The following is a 14,905-nucleotide window of genomic DNA, read 5'->3' on the forward strand; positions in this document are numbered from 1 at the left end:
TCCGAGGGACGACTTCACCGCTAGAGTGGAGCGGCACGCGCAGCACGAAACGTCGCCATGCCTACCGACAAGGAAAACACCTCGGCTTCGCCATGCTTAACGAAGCACTCAGAATTAGTGAGATATAACAGTGTAAGTGTGCGTCCTGTCAATTCGGCACAATCACCCAGCAGTCCGCTTGATATTTCGCTTGCTATGAATTCAACGTCCTTATCGACATTAAGAATAGGCACGCTGAATGTGCGCGGTCTCACGGCTAGAAAGCGGCAAGTGCAGTTAAGACGTCTGCTAAAAGAAAATACCATCGATATTCTAGCCTTACAGGAATCAAAAATGGACAGCGAGGAGCGGGCGGACCGCATGGTCCAAACTTACGCATTAGATTTCACCGTTTGTGTTCGCCATGCCGTTGGAAAGTCTGGTGGTTGTGCTATCTTTCTGAAACGAGGTATCGGAATCGTTGAAGAGGGTGTTATCACCTCTGATGACGGACGGTTAGCATTGTGCGACTTTTATTTAAACCAAGTACAATGGCGAATTATATGTGTGTACGCGCCGAACGAAATTTCAGAAAGAAAAGATTTTTTTATTATGTCGCTGGCTTTCTAAAGTGTGACAGGCAACTCATTTTGCTTGGCGATTTTAATTGTATTTGCATGCCGGAAGACTCAGTTAAGAATAAACCAGTACGGGACAAAAGTGTCCTACAGCTTAAGGCGTTGGTGGATGAATGTGGCCTTGTCGATCTAGGGGACATATCCCGTGGAAATGAAGTGCAATTTACCCACTTTCAGGGCGGAAGCCACGCACGATTTGATCGCGTTTATATCTCTTCGGATGCTATGTCTATGTGCTGTAACTATGCCGTGAAACATGTTAGTTTAGTGATCATAGCTTCGTAATGTTTGAAATAGGTAGAAAGCGCAAAGTCTCTGCATTCAACTGGGAACTGTGGAAATTAAATGTACAGCTCTTAACCGATGACACATTTGTCCAAATAGTGCGCCAGCAATTGGAAATAGCGTCCACGAGTCGCACAAATTTCATCGAAGCTTGGGAACAATTCAAGTGCGAAGTTAAACTAAGTGCAATAGACAGATCATGCATACTACGACATAAAGAAAAACAAAATGAAAAAGAACTACAGTGCACACTTGATTTTCTTTTGAACGCAGAGACTACAATACCGGGTTTGTTTAAAAGTGAAGTCGAAGATGTTAAAAGACAGATGGAATAGATGGAAGAAGAAAAATATGAAGGCGCTGTACAGGCTTTGGTTAGGAGAAAGATCAACAAAGAGGGCGATTGGTGAAGAAAAAACATATGCAACAAAAAACGAAATACATGAAATTCGCTACCAAAACGAAGTCTCGACAGATAAGAGCGTCATTGAAACAGCATTTGTAGAGCGATACCGTAGTTTGTTCGGCAACGAAGTGCAAGTAAATGATATATTTATAAACGACTATGTTAAGCAAATGCCAAGACTTGACGAGGATATTAAACTAGAGCTTGAAAGACAAATTACTAGAGATGAAATCAAACAAGCAATTGAAGATTTGAGCCAAGGAAAGACGCCTGGGCCAGACGGCCTCGGATCAGCGTTCTAAAAAGTTTTTAAGAATGAAGTAGCAGAAATACTATACCATGTTATATCACAAGCCTACGATAGTAAACGAATGCCTCCATCGTTCAAACTAAGCCACGTAGTTCTAATTCCTAAAACCGATGAATCTTCCAAATTGCAGTCAGTAGAGTCTTATTGGCCCATAAGTTTGACAAATGTAGATTATAAGGTCTTTATGAAAGTAGTAGCAAGAAGACTCCAGTCAGTAACTACCGCTATAGTTGGACCACATCAATACTTTGATTAGCGCAAAAAGACAGACACAAGAAAGACGACAGGACAAGGTGTCTGTCTTTTTGCGCTAATCAAAGTATTCATGGATTCGCACCAACTAGCCCGCCAACGCATTGTGTTGGCCCACATCAAACATGCGGGATTAAAGGAAGAAGTATATTCACAAGCATACATACCACCAGAAGCATACTAGAAGGTGGTGACGCTTTTTCCGGAAAGATAGCAATGCTTCAACGAGATCTAGAGAAAGCTTTCGACAAAGTCGCACATGGCATACTGTTCGCAGTGCTAGAACAAGTTAACGTAGGATGCATAACAAGTGAAGGCGTGAAAATGGCATATAAAAACTGTACTACTAAGCTTATCATTAACAAAAAGCTTAGCGAAGGAATCCCAGTAAGGTCTAGTGTGCGCCAAGGATGCCCAGCCTCAAGCCTGCTCTTCGCCATATATCTTGAACCTTTCCGTTTAAAAATTCTGAACAACAAAATGATATGCGGCTATCGCTTCTTAACGCACGAAATTAAAATCCTCGCATACGCAGACGACATCGCAATCTTTTGCCGAACTCAAAAAAGCATCGAAAGTGCCATTAAGTAAGCAAAAACATTTTGTAGCCTAACTGGAAACGCCATTAGTTGGCAGAAATGCCTAGGATTCTGGCACGGTGAATGGGACGAGAGGCCGACGCAATTCGAAGGTATAAGGTTTACTGATACGCCGGGCAAATACCTTGGCATTCCTTTGGAACACTATCGCGGAAACAAAGACCAATGGGCGGGTGAAATTCACCGGGTTAAATCCCAAACAGCAAAATGGGGCGGGCGCGATTTCTCAATCTTTACACGTAAAACTGTGCGTAATATGTTCATCGTAACAAAAGTTTTCTATTGGTGCAAGTGCTTTGCATGGCAAGGATGTCTGTGCAAAAGTTACACAGACTGTTCGCTGTTTTTTTTCTGGGGGTCGAACTGGGAGCGTACTAGCCGTCTGAGCTTATTTCAGTTGGTTAAAAACGGAGGGCTAGGCTTATCGCATTTATTTCTTAAACAAGTTGTTACACGGTTCTTTTTCTTGAGGCAACAGAACGATGCTTTCCTGCAGAGTATTTGTCAAGTGTTCTTGAGCCAGGCATTACCCGAATACATAGTGTCATCGTATTCTACTAATCATGTTCCATTGAAAGGGTTTATGAAAGAAGTCGTTGATGCTTTTCGCTTTTTGAAAAGCCACTTTTCGACTGAATATCTCTTGACTGTAACAAAGAAAAAATTGTACAGAGACTTGCTTGATGTGATGTGTCCTGTGCCGATCTATCGTTCCTTATATGTACTAAGACGAGAACGTAATGTTTTGAGTCGCGTTAAAAAGATGCCTGTTAGAGCGTCGACCAAGACATTTTTCTTATTTCTTCACACCGGCACGCCCCCTGTAAAACCTTGGCTTAAAGAAAAAGGTATTTTTGTCCCTTGGAGTACTAACTGTACAATATGCAATAAGCCCGAAACCATCGAGCACGTATTTTTAGACTGTTCAGACTCTGTTTTTCTGTGGGACATTTTACGAAGGACACTCAAAAAGCAACTTCCACTTACACCTCACGGGATTCGATTTCTGCCGTTTGATCAGACGGGGGAGGTGCCGTGTGATCTCCTGATGTTGTTGACAATGCACAGTGTACGGACGACGCGAATGGATGTAAGACACGAGATTGTTAAATCACAACCATCAAAAGTGTACTTAAGAGACGCTATTATGTACGTCCGCGACGTTTACAGGACACTTTCCGATCCTCCAGAATGGCTACCTGTGTTTGATCAGTTGCTAACCCAAGAGCCGTACTAACCTAACAACACGAGACAAAGTACGAGTCTCGTTTTTAATACCGCCTAAGTGAATGTATGTCGAATTCCAAGAAGAATTCCTGTCCATTGTACCAGGAGAAATCCGGCAATAGAGAAAAAAAAAGTAGCTCAGTGGTAGAGGGCTCGCTTCGCATGTGAGAAGTCCCGGGTTCAAACCCCGGCACCTCCAGTGTGCTGAATAATTATTTTTTTTATCATTTTATTTCGCAGCGTGTAGTAAGCAATTCAATTATTTCGAAAAAACGAAGCTACATCAAATCCACATAAACAAGTAATACTCGCATTTCTACAGCTGCCTTCAACTCCGCCGCGTCGCCACAGTGCCGTTTCTTTAACGAGAACGCTTAGGACGACTGCAAGCAGATCAGGTGTGTAGCAACAAGCCTGACTGAAAGGAAGCTTTTTGCACTTTCTAGTGGCTGCTGGCTATAAAGAACACAAAATCGTCTACGCATGGCTACGTTTATTCTTCCGGGGGTGTAGCGCAGAGTTGGCTTGCGGCCACCGTAGTGTACGGACGCGGCTGATACGAGCTCCGTCGGAGCGGATGTAGCGGCCCACCATAGCCGCGGTACCAGGAATGAAATGTCGCAGGACTATGCAATCATTTTGCCCCCACTGCCAACTGGGTACGTTGTTCAAAATACCGTTTTTCTACATGCTGATGTAAAAGGTAGACCATATCGCGCAGAAGATTTTCGTGAGCCACTGTTTCAACGTGTTGCGCCCACCGAGGTTCTTGCGCTCGGCGCATATGAAATGAATCATGTGTGGGCGGTTACCTGCAAGACTGCTGAAGGCGGCAAGAAGTTTTTGGCCGAACAGGAATTGACGGTCAAGCGTCGGAGATGTATCGTAATTGATGCAAGTCACCGCGACGTCCGTCTGAAGCTTCACTGGCTGCTATACCATGTACGCGATGAAGACGTGCGAAACGTCCTGAACCCCTACGCAACCGTCTTGGAAATAGGACTGGATAAATGGCACCTTGACGGCAACAGCCAACAGAACACCATGACACGCACAGTTGTGGTGCGACTGAAGGCTGACGTTACGTTGGATGATATACCACATCAGCTGCGCGTCGGAGGTGAGCTAGCCCTTGTCGTAGCGCCCGGAAGAGCGCCAAGGTGCTTGCGCTGCCAACAGATTGGCCATATAAGAAAGGACTGCCGCGTGCCGCGGTGCAACGTCTGCAAACGCTTTGGACACGCCGTAGAAAACTGCTCGAAGACGTATGCGGCAGCTGCCATGGCCACGTTGAGCACGGAGAAATCCGAGCTCACCATGGACGAAGCGGAAGCAGAAGAATGTCTGCATTCTGCAACAACATCAGGAGTACAAGGCACCAGCACCAAAGAAAGTAAGCAATCGGAAAATACTACCGCGGAAAATTTGACAGCCACTGTACAGGTAGAAATTACAGCAGACGCAAAATCCAAGATACAGGGCTCGGAATTCATCGAGGGTGGTGCCAACAGCAAAAGTGGAAATAAAGAGACAGCGGGAGTTCACCACAAGAGTGCCGAAGTGGACGGCATGGATTGCCGTGAAGCAGAAGACAGCAGTGCGCTGGGAAAGAGACCACGAGACGACGCCGGTGCAGAGACAAAGGACGCCAACAGCAGTGAACCGCCGACGAAAGCGTTCACCAGTCGCCGGCTGCTGTCCACCCCAAAGCCAAACGTTACGGAGGGGGAGAAGAGGGCGGCTAAGCTGCCCACTTGACAGCACGGCTAACGCAGCGAGGGTGTACCCCAATATCGGGGCACAGACTGTTTGGTGAGCGCATCCTTTTTTAAAGATAAAGATGGCTGTTAGACTTGAGAGAGCAGTTTGTTTCGCCACTCTAAATGTGCGCGGGCTTTCGTCTAGAAGACGCCAATACCAATTAAGTAGGCTATTTGCGGAACATGATTTAGACGTGATCGCCGTGCAAGAAACAAAAGTACACAGGGAGGACGAAACTGATCAAATGGTTGCGCCTTTCAGCACAACGTACAATGTTTGTGTGTCACATGCTGATGGCTTATCGGGAGGGTGTGCAATTTTTATAAAAAGATCGATGGGCGCAGTTGAGACAAGTATAAGAAGCAGTGAGAGCGGACGCTTCGTGGTTTGTCATTTGTCCTTAATGAATTTTGAATGGCGCGTGATTTGCTTGTACGCCCCAAATCGTGACAACGAAAGGAAAGCATTCTTTGAAGAGAGTGGTGGTTTCCTTGATTGTAGTAAATATGTGATATTAATTGGTGACTTCAACTGTGTGTGCGCGATTGAGCACCTCTCTAAACGTGTAAATTTGCGCGATCAAAGCGCACTGTGATTGACGGAATTGATTGCAGAGAATGGACTAGAAGATGTGGCCCTCTGCATGTCTAATGGCGGGGTTGAGTTCACACATTTTCAGGGACAAAGTCACGCGCGTTTGGATAGAGCCTACATCCCACTTGACCTTGTGATGTGTTGTGACGAATACGTTGTTATACCAGTGTCTTTTAGCGACCACTGTTTGGTAAAATTCACGCTTGGGACAAAGGAAAAGATGCCTAAGTTCAACTGGCACCTCTGGAAATTAAATAATAGCATCATGAAAGATAAAAAATTTTCTAGAAAAGTAAGTGAAGCATTAACGATGCTGTATGAAGTTGGAAAAGACGACTGGGAAACGAGGTGGGAAGTTTTAAAACAAGATGTTAAATTGAGTGCTATAGAACGTACGACTATCCTTAATTTTGAGAAGAAACAAGACGAGAAGAAATTGCAGTCGCAACTGCAAGCACTATTAAAGGGAGAGAGTGGGAAACCGGGCTCGTTCACTGAAGAAATAAAAAATACCAAAAACAAGCTGGAACTTTTAGATAAAGAAAAGTACAGAGGTGCTATTATTAGGTCAAGAACAGAAAAGCTTTGGATGGGCGAAACACCGACAAACCGGGCACTAAGTGACGAAAAGCAATATGCACAAAGAAAAGAAGTTAAGGAAATAATGTACAATGGCAGACTGACGAAAGAAAAAAGTCAGATAATGAACGCGTTTGCTGAACACTATCGCCATTTGCTTGGAAAAACGTATTCCGATGGCGAGTGGGTTTAGTGAAGATTTCCTTTCTTTAGTGCCCAAGCTTGACGACGAAACTAAAAAAAGTTTGGAGGCCCCTATCAGTATACAGGAGATTAAAAAAAGCTATCGATGACTTAAGCACTGGAAAGACACCCGGCCCAGAGGGAATCGGAGCAGATTTCTATAAAACGTTTAAAGAAGAGATTGCCAGCGCGCTGTTCGAAGTTATCGAAGAGGGGTATAAAAAGAAGAAGCTACCACGGTCTTTCACTGAAGCGCACACTGTTTTAATCCCCAAATCGGACGATGACATCAAACTTCATTCTGTGACGTCATATCGCCCCATTAGCCTCTTAAATACGGATTACAAAATTTTCATGAAGGTGTTGGCCAAAAGAATGCAGAATGTCGTTCAAAACATTGTAGGACCCCACCAGACATGTGGCATAAAATGTCGTAGCATTACGACAAATATACATGTTGTCAGAAGTGTCTTAGAGATCTGCGATGACTTTGGAGACCGAATAGCAATGATGCAATTAGACTTACAAAAAGCTTTTGACCGTGTCTCCCATGAAGTGTTGTTCAACGTGTTAGAACATGTGCAAATTGGAACTGTGTTTCTTGATGGATTAAAGATGGCGTACTCGCAGTGTGTAACACGCCTGGTAGTCAATAGGACGCTGAGTGAAAAAAATTGACATACTCAGTTCTATCAGACAAGGATGCCCGGCCTCAGCCTTACTTTTTGCCATATACCTAGAACCCTTTTGCTTATCAATTATCCAAAATTCAAAGGTGCACGGATTTAGATTACAGAGTACTGAAGTAAAGATCCTTGCATATGCCGACGATGTGGCCGTACTCTGTCAAGATAGGCATAGCATACGTGAAGTTTGTTCAAACAATTTTGTTCCATGACAGGCAGCATGATTAACTGGCATAAAACAACTGCGTTTTGGTATGGTAATTGGGATATGAAGCCTGATGTATACGTAAATGTAAGATGGGAAACCCGCCCACTGAAGCACCTAGGGGTGCCACTCGAGGTTTATCGTAAGAACGAGTACTGGAAGGACGAAGCAGAAACAATCAGGCAAAAAACAAACGCCTGGGGTGGGCGGGAGCTCTCTATTTTTGCACGCGTGAATGTATGCAACCTGTTTTTAATAGGCAAAATATGGTATGTGTTCCAAGTCCTTTGTATGTCGCGGCTGAATGTGCAGAAATTTCACAGGATTTTCGCCGTGTTTGTGTGGAGATCAACCTGGGAACGAACAAGTCGATCAAATTTATTCTTACCGGTCGGAAACGGTGGATTGGGTTTGTGTCATTTATTTATTAGGCAAGTTGTGTCTCGTTTTATTTTTCTCCGCGACCAAAGAAATGGTTTTTTACAAACTGTAATAAAATTAAGGCTGTGTTCACACGTTCCAGAATATGTTCTCATTGAATAACAATATGTACCATTATGTGACTGGATTCTTGCGTGAAGTAGTGCATTCTTTTCAATTTCTGAAAGTGCGCTTTTCACTAGAGTATTTGTCCTCTGTAAAACGGAAAACACTTTACAAAGACCTTGTCGACTGTTCGTTGCCAACACCGCGGTACAGAACCTTATTCAGTGTCGGACCCGGACTGGACGTGCTAAGAAGGGTTAAAAAGATGAACGTAAAACCGGGAACAAAAGCTTTCTTCGTGAAACTTCATTCTGGGACGCTCCCAGTAAAGCAATGGTTAGCTGATAATGGACTCTACGTTCCATGGACGACAAACTGTCTACTTTGTAAGATGCCCGAAACGGTAGAACACGTATTTCTTTACTGCTGGGACGCCGTATTCCATTGGGACATTCTGCAGCGCACATTGAAAAAGGACCTGCCCATCACGAGTTATGGCATTCGTTTTCTGAGTGTGGACAATGAAGGCGGCGTCCCGTACGACATGTTCATGTTGATAGGACTTCACAGCATCTGGCAGACTAGAATGGCGGTTCGCAATGCCGACCTTCACGCACGTCCTGTCAGAGAAAATTTCATTGTAAACGTGGATTATATACGCGCATTGTATAAAACGCTACCAGAGCCTCCTGACTGGCTACCTCTCTTGGACGAATTGTGTAACTTGAAGAAATCTTAATGTGAGCTCACCGGATCAAGACTTGATCCAAGTGTTTCCTTTTATCATTCACGTTTCTATGTTTCCACCACCTGTAAAAGAAAACAGGCAATAAAGAAAAAAAAATCCGGGGGTGTAGCTCAGAGGTAGAGCGCTCGCTTCTCATGTGAGAAGTCCCGGGTTCAAACCCCGGCACCTCCAGTGTGGTGAATAATCAATTTTTTATTTCGCTGCATATAGTAAGCAATTCAATTATTTCGAAAAAACGATGCTACGTCTATTCCACATAAACAAGTAACACTCGCATTTCTACAGCTCTCTTCAACGCCTCCGCGTCACCACAGTGCCGTTTCTTTAACGAGAACGCTTAGGGCGACTGCAAGCAGATCAGGTGTGTAGCAACAAGCCTGACTGAAAGGAAGCCTTTTCCACTTTATAGTGGCTGCTGGCTATGAAGAACACAAAATCGTCTACGCATGGCTACGTTTATTGTTCCGGGGGTGTAGCTTATTCCATTTCCGGCCACCGCAGTGAACGGACGCGGAATGCCTTTCTCCGTAGGGGCGGATACAGCGGCCCTCGGCCGTGGCACCAGGTGTACGGATAAGCCTTACCCGGATTATCAAGTTGTTTTGCCTCATCTGCCTTCAGGTACATCAGTTTTGTATACAGTATTTTTTCACGCGGATGTTAAAACCAGGCCGTATCGGGTCGAGCACTTTCGAGATGCGCTCGCGCGTCTTGCACTGCTGCCGGAAGTGGTGGCCCTTGGCGCCTTCCAAATGAACCATGTGTGGGCGGTGACCTTCCGTGATGAAGCTTCGAAGAAAAAGATGCTTGCGGCAGAAACATTCAACGTGAAAGACCAGCCCTGTGTCGTTTATGATCCCTGCAACCAAGGCATCAGACTGAAGCTTTATTGGCTGTTGCATTTCGTTCACGACGACAAGGTTCGAGCAGCGTTAGCCCCTTACGGAAGGGTTACAGATATCGCCCGCGAAAAGTGGCGGGTACAGGGATGTAATGATAAAGGGTCCACCACCCGTTTGGTGACACTCTTGCCAAAGCCTGGAATTACAGTTGAAGACTTGCCTCATCAGGTGCGCGTCGCGGAAAACTTAGCGCTCGTGCATGTACCAGGAAGGCCCCCGTTATGCCTCCGGTGCAATGGAACTGGACATATCAGGCGCGAGTGTCGCATACCACGCTGTGCACTCTGCCGACGATTCGGCCACGAAGAACAAGACTGCGTGCGATCCTATGCAGCGGTAACAAGTCCAGTTAAAGGCGACGAGATGGCTGAACACATAATGGACCATGCTGATGCCGATGCAGCATCCCGAGCAACGACCGAAGAACCGGCGGCAGACAGCACACCCTCTGACGCGTCTCCACTTCAGGAAAACTCCACTGGGCCCGGCGACAGCCAATCTGGCGAGGCAAAGAGCGTGCTGGTTGGGAAGCCGACTAACGACCAAAACGTCAATGAGAGAAAGGACGCGATTTTAGTAAGCGCATCAGTGACTACCGCGAAAGACGAGACCGAAGGCATTGAGGATGTTGAAATGACAGCAGCCGCTAAAGCAGCTGCAAAGAGGCCTCGTGAGGCCACTGACGGATCTCAAGCCTCACCCGAACCATCGAGCAGCGGCGAGCCGTCGCCGAAGACCGCTATAACGAGACGAATGGGCCTCAACCGAAGCCGAAGATACCGCCTGATAGGCGGTCGGCTTCAACATTGACCCCGACTTAGGGGCGCGAAGTGTGTTCAGCCAGCCTGTCCTCAGTATAAGACGTTACGTAGCGGACAAGTAGAATGTGACCTGTGCTGGTTTTTGCTATCACTGCCTGTCCAGATGTGAGTACCGTTCCGTCTGTTAGCTAATCCAAAAAATGGCTGTTAATCTGACATTTCCCCTTTGTGTAGCTACGTTGAATGTGAGGGGTTTGGCATCCCGCAGGAGGCAGTGCCAGTTAAGCCGTCTCTTGTTGGAAAATGACATTGACATAATGGCAGTGCAGGAAACCAAAGTAGAAAGCGAAGAGCAAACGCACAGAATGGTCGAACCTTTCAGGGATAGGTATAATGTATGTGTGTCTCATGCTAGAGGCACTTCAGCGGGTTGCATGATACTCGTTCGAAAATGCACCGATATTGTAGCGCAATCTGTAGAGTCCAGTGATGATGGCAGGCTACTATTGATCGACTTTGGCATTTGTGGCCTCCTTTGGCGTGCAATATGTGTGTATGCTCCGAATAACATTAACGAACGTGTAGAATACATAGATAACCTGAGAACATGCATGACGTACGAAAGGAACATAATTTTATTTGGAGACTTTAATTGTGTGTACAGGCCGCAAGACAGAATCAACAGATTGACTTACCGCGATAGAAGTGCGACACTATTAAACGCGCTTGTAAACGAGCTTGAACTGGACGACGTTGGTTGTATTTTTGACGGTGACGAGCACGTACAGTATACGCACTACCAAGGTGTAAGTCATGCTAGACTAGATCGCATATATGTTCCGGCAGCTGCGATACCACACATTACTACATACAAAGTAAAGAACGTCACATTTAGCAATCACTGCTTGGTGATAGCGACACTAGGAACCAAGACAAAAGCGTCAAAGTTTAGTTGGAACTTGTGGAAATTAAATGATACACTGTTGGATGATGAAATTTTTGTTAAAAAAGTAAAGGAAAGGATAGAGGAAATATGTTCGGTTGAATCTTCCAATTTCACAGCGCTTTGGGAGCAATTTAAAAATGAAGTAAAGATTGCGGCGATTGAACGAGCTTGCGTGCGGCGCAGCATTGAAAAACAACAAGAGAAAGAACTTAGGAGCACGTTAGATTATATGATTGCGGTTGAGAGTGCTAACCCTGGACACTTTAGCAAGGAACTACGTGACCTTAAAAGTAAGCTCGAAGTGATAGATGAAAAGAAATATCGTGGAGCGATCGTCAGAGCACGGGCTGAAAGACTATGGCTAGGGGAAACGCCTACTAAGCGGGCACTCGGGGAAGAAAAAAGGCAAGCAGTAAAAAAAAAGAGATAAAAGAAATAAGATATAAAAACGATGTGACGCGCGACAAGGAACTGATAGAGAAAGCGTTTGTTGAATGCTATCGAAAACTGCTAAGCCCAAAAATAAAAGATACAGAAGCCTTTCGAAACGAATTTTTGTCGCTCATGCCAAGGCTAGGTGATGAAGTAAGACAAACGCTTGAACGGCCAATTAGTCTGAATGAAGTAAAACAGGCCATTGATGAACTAAGCACTGGCAAAGCACCTGGGCCTGATGGACTAGGGGCTGCCATTTACAAATGCTTCAAGGAAGAACTGGCACAAGCGTTACATCGCGTGATAAATGAGTGCTATGAACAAAAAAGAGCACCTTTATCTTTTAGAAAATGTCATGTAGTACTCATTCCAAAATCGGATGATCCCAGGAAATTGTTGGATGTTGAGGCCTATCGACCTATAAGTCTTACGAATGTAGACTATAAAATATTTACAAAGGTGCTAGCCAAGAGATTGCAGAGCGTTATCACACACCTCGTATTACCTCACCAGACATGAGGCATCAAGGGAAGGACAATCTACACAAATATACACACCGCTAGAACTATCCTAGAATGCTGTGACATGACTCAAGATAACATAGCTATGATACAACTGGATCTTCAGAAAGCATTTGATAGAGTTAATCATGACATACTACAGTTATTACTAGAACATTGAATGTAGGTAGCGTTATCAAGGAGGGCATCAAGATGGTGTATGAAAAGTGTGCAGTAAACCTTATAATTAACAACACCGTAAGTGAAAACATTCCAGTACTGTCAGGTATAAAACAAGGGTGTGCCTGTTCGTCTCTTCTTTTTGCACTTTATTTGGAACCCTTATGTTTAAAAATTCGCATAAATAAAATGGTGCATGGTTACTCCTTTTATGCTACTGAAGTAAAAATACTGGCATATGCCGATGATATAGCTATATTCTGCAAAGACAAAGACAGTATTAAAGAAGCTGTTAAGGAAGCTACATCATTCTGTAGTGCTACCGGAAGTGCCATTAGCTGGGATAAATCTCTGGGCATTTGGCATGGAAATTGGGGGCAAGAGCCGGAGGCGTATGCAAACATGAGATGGACAAGTATTCCTGCTAGATACTTGGGGGTTCCTCTCCAACATTATGGAAATACTGCAGAATACTGGGCAGGAGAGACAGAAAGGCTCAAGGATCAGTTTGAAAAATGGGGAGGGCATAACTTTTCTATGTTTTCCCGCGCTACAGTCTGTAATGTGCTTTTTGTTGCAAAAGTGTTTTACGTACTTCAAGTGTTCAGTATGAGCAGAACTTGTGTCCAAAAATTACACAGAGTGTTTGCCACCTATATATGGAATTCTACCTGGGAACGCACCAGTCGGTTAAACTTGTTCCTTTCGGTGCGACACGGAGGGCTTGGTCTGTGTCATTTATTTTTGAAACAAATAGTTTCAAGGTTTTTCTTTCTGAGAGACCAGAGAGATGTTTTCTTGCGTACTGTTATACACATGAGGTTGTGTAATCATATCCCGGATTATATTGTCTCATCAAATGCAGATACGCGTGGAACACTGAGCAGTTTTTGGCGCGAAATAGTGTCTGCATATCAAGTACTGAAGCCACGGTTTTCCTTAGAATATTTGAGCGCAGTGGCACGTAAACGATTGTACAAAGATCTAATTGATGTGTTTTTACCAATACCGTTGTACCGCTCTATCTATCAACTAGGACCAGAACGAGACGTATTAAAACGAGTTCGAAAAATGCCAGTAAGAGCGTCATCTAAATCATTCTTTTTCCAACTGCACACGGGCACGCTCGCTGTAAAACCGTGGCTTCAAAGCAAAGGTATCTTTGTCCCATGGGGATTACACTGCCTGATATGTCGAAAGGAGGAAACGATAGAACACATCTTTTTGGACTGTCACGATGCTTTTTTCTTGTGGGACATCCTTAAACGGACACTTCAGAAAGATTTGCCAGTAACACCCTTTGGTATCCGATTCTTGCCATGTGAAGATCCAGATGAAATGCCATGCGACATGTTCACGTTACTGTGTTTGCATAGTGTGCGGAAGACGAGGATGGCGGTCAGAAATGCGGATGTCAACGCAAGATCGGCCATGCAAAACTTCAGTGAGAACTGTGTGTACATACGAGATGTTCTCAAAATCCAGAGGAACCCACCGGATTGGATACCTGTGCTCGATAAGCTGGCTTCTCTGAAGCCATTTTAGCTTCACACTCCAGCCATGAAAAGGCTCACGCGTCTTTTATTGTACTTGTAAAATTGTATTTAAGAGTTCTGTGTTTGGAAGTGCCAAACCGGCAATAAAGAAAAAAAAAATCCAGGGGTGTAGCTCAGTGGTAGAGCGCTCGCTTTGCATGTGAGAAGTCCCGGGTTCAAACCCCGGCACCTCCAGTGTGGTGATTAATTAATTTTTTATCATTTTATTTCGCAGCATATAGTAAGCAATTCAATTATTTCGAAAAAACGATGCTACGTGTACTCCACATAAACAAGTAGTACTCGCATTTCTACAGCTGCCTTCAAGGCCTCCGCGTCACCACAGTGCCGTTTCTTTAACGAGAACGCTTAGGGCGACTGCAAGCAGATCAGGTGTGTAGCAACAAGCCTGACTGATTCAATGTCACTATAGTGGCTGCTGGCTATGAAGAACACAAAATCGTCTACGCATGGCTACGTTTATTGTTCTGGGGGTGTACCTCAGTGGTAGAGCGCTCGCTGCGCTTGTGAGAAGTCCCGGGTTCAAACCCCGGCACCTCCAGGGTGGTGATTAATTAATTTTTTATTATTAATTTCGCAGCATATAGTAAGCAATTTAATTATTTCGAAAAAACGATGCTACGTCTATTCCACATAAACAAGTAATAATCGCATTTCTACCGCTGCCTTCAAGGCCTCCGCGTCACC

General features: G+C 44.7%; 2 non-coding genes across 2 annotated transcripts; both read left to right on the forward strand.

The window, feature by feature from the left end:
• Positions 1-9,037: 9,037 nt before the first annotated feature.
• Positions 9,038-9,109, forward strand: TRNAE-CUC (transfer RNA glutamic acid (anticodon CUC)). Its single transcript has one exon. It is a non-coding gene; the product is annotated as a tRNA-Glu (tRNA).
• Positions 9,110-14,320: 5,211 nt separating this feature from the next.
• Positions 14,321-14,392, forward strand: TRNAA-UGC (transfer RNA alanine (anticodon UGC)). The gene has a single exon. It is a non-coding gene; the product is annotated as a tRNA-Ala (tRNA).
• Positions 14,393-14,905: the final 513 nt, after the last annotated feature.

This window comes from Dermacentor variabilis, chromosome 3 (assembly GCF_050947875.1).
Source record: "Dermacentor variabilis isolate Ectoservices chromosome 3, ASM5094787v1, whole genome shotgun sequence".
NCBI classification, from domain to species: Eukaryota; Metazoa; Arthropoda; class Arachnida; order Ixodida; family Ixodidae; genus Dermacentor; species Dermacentor variabilis.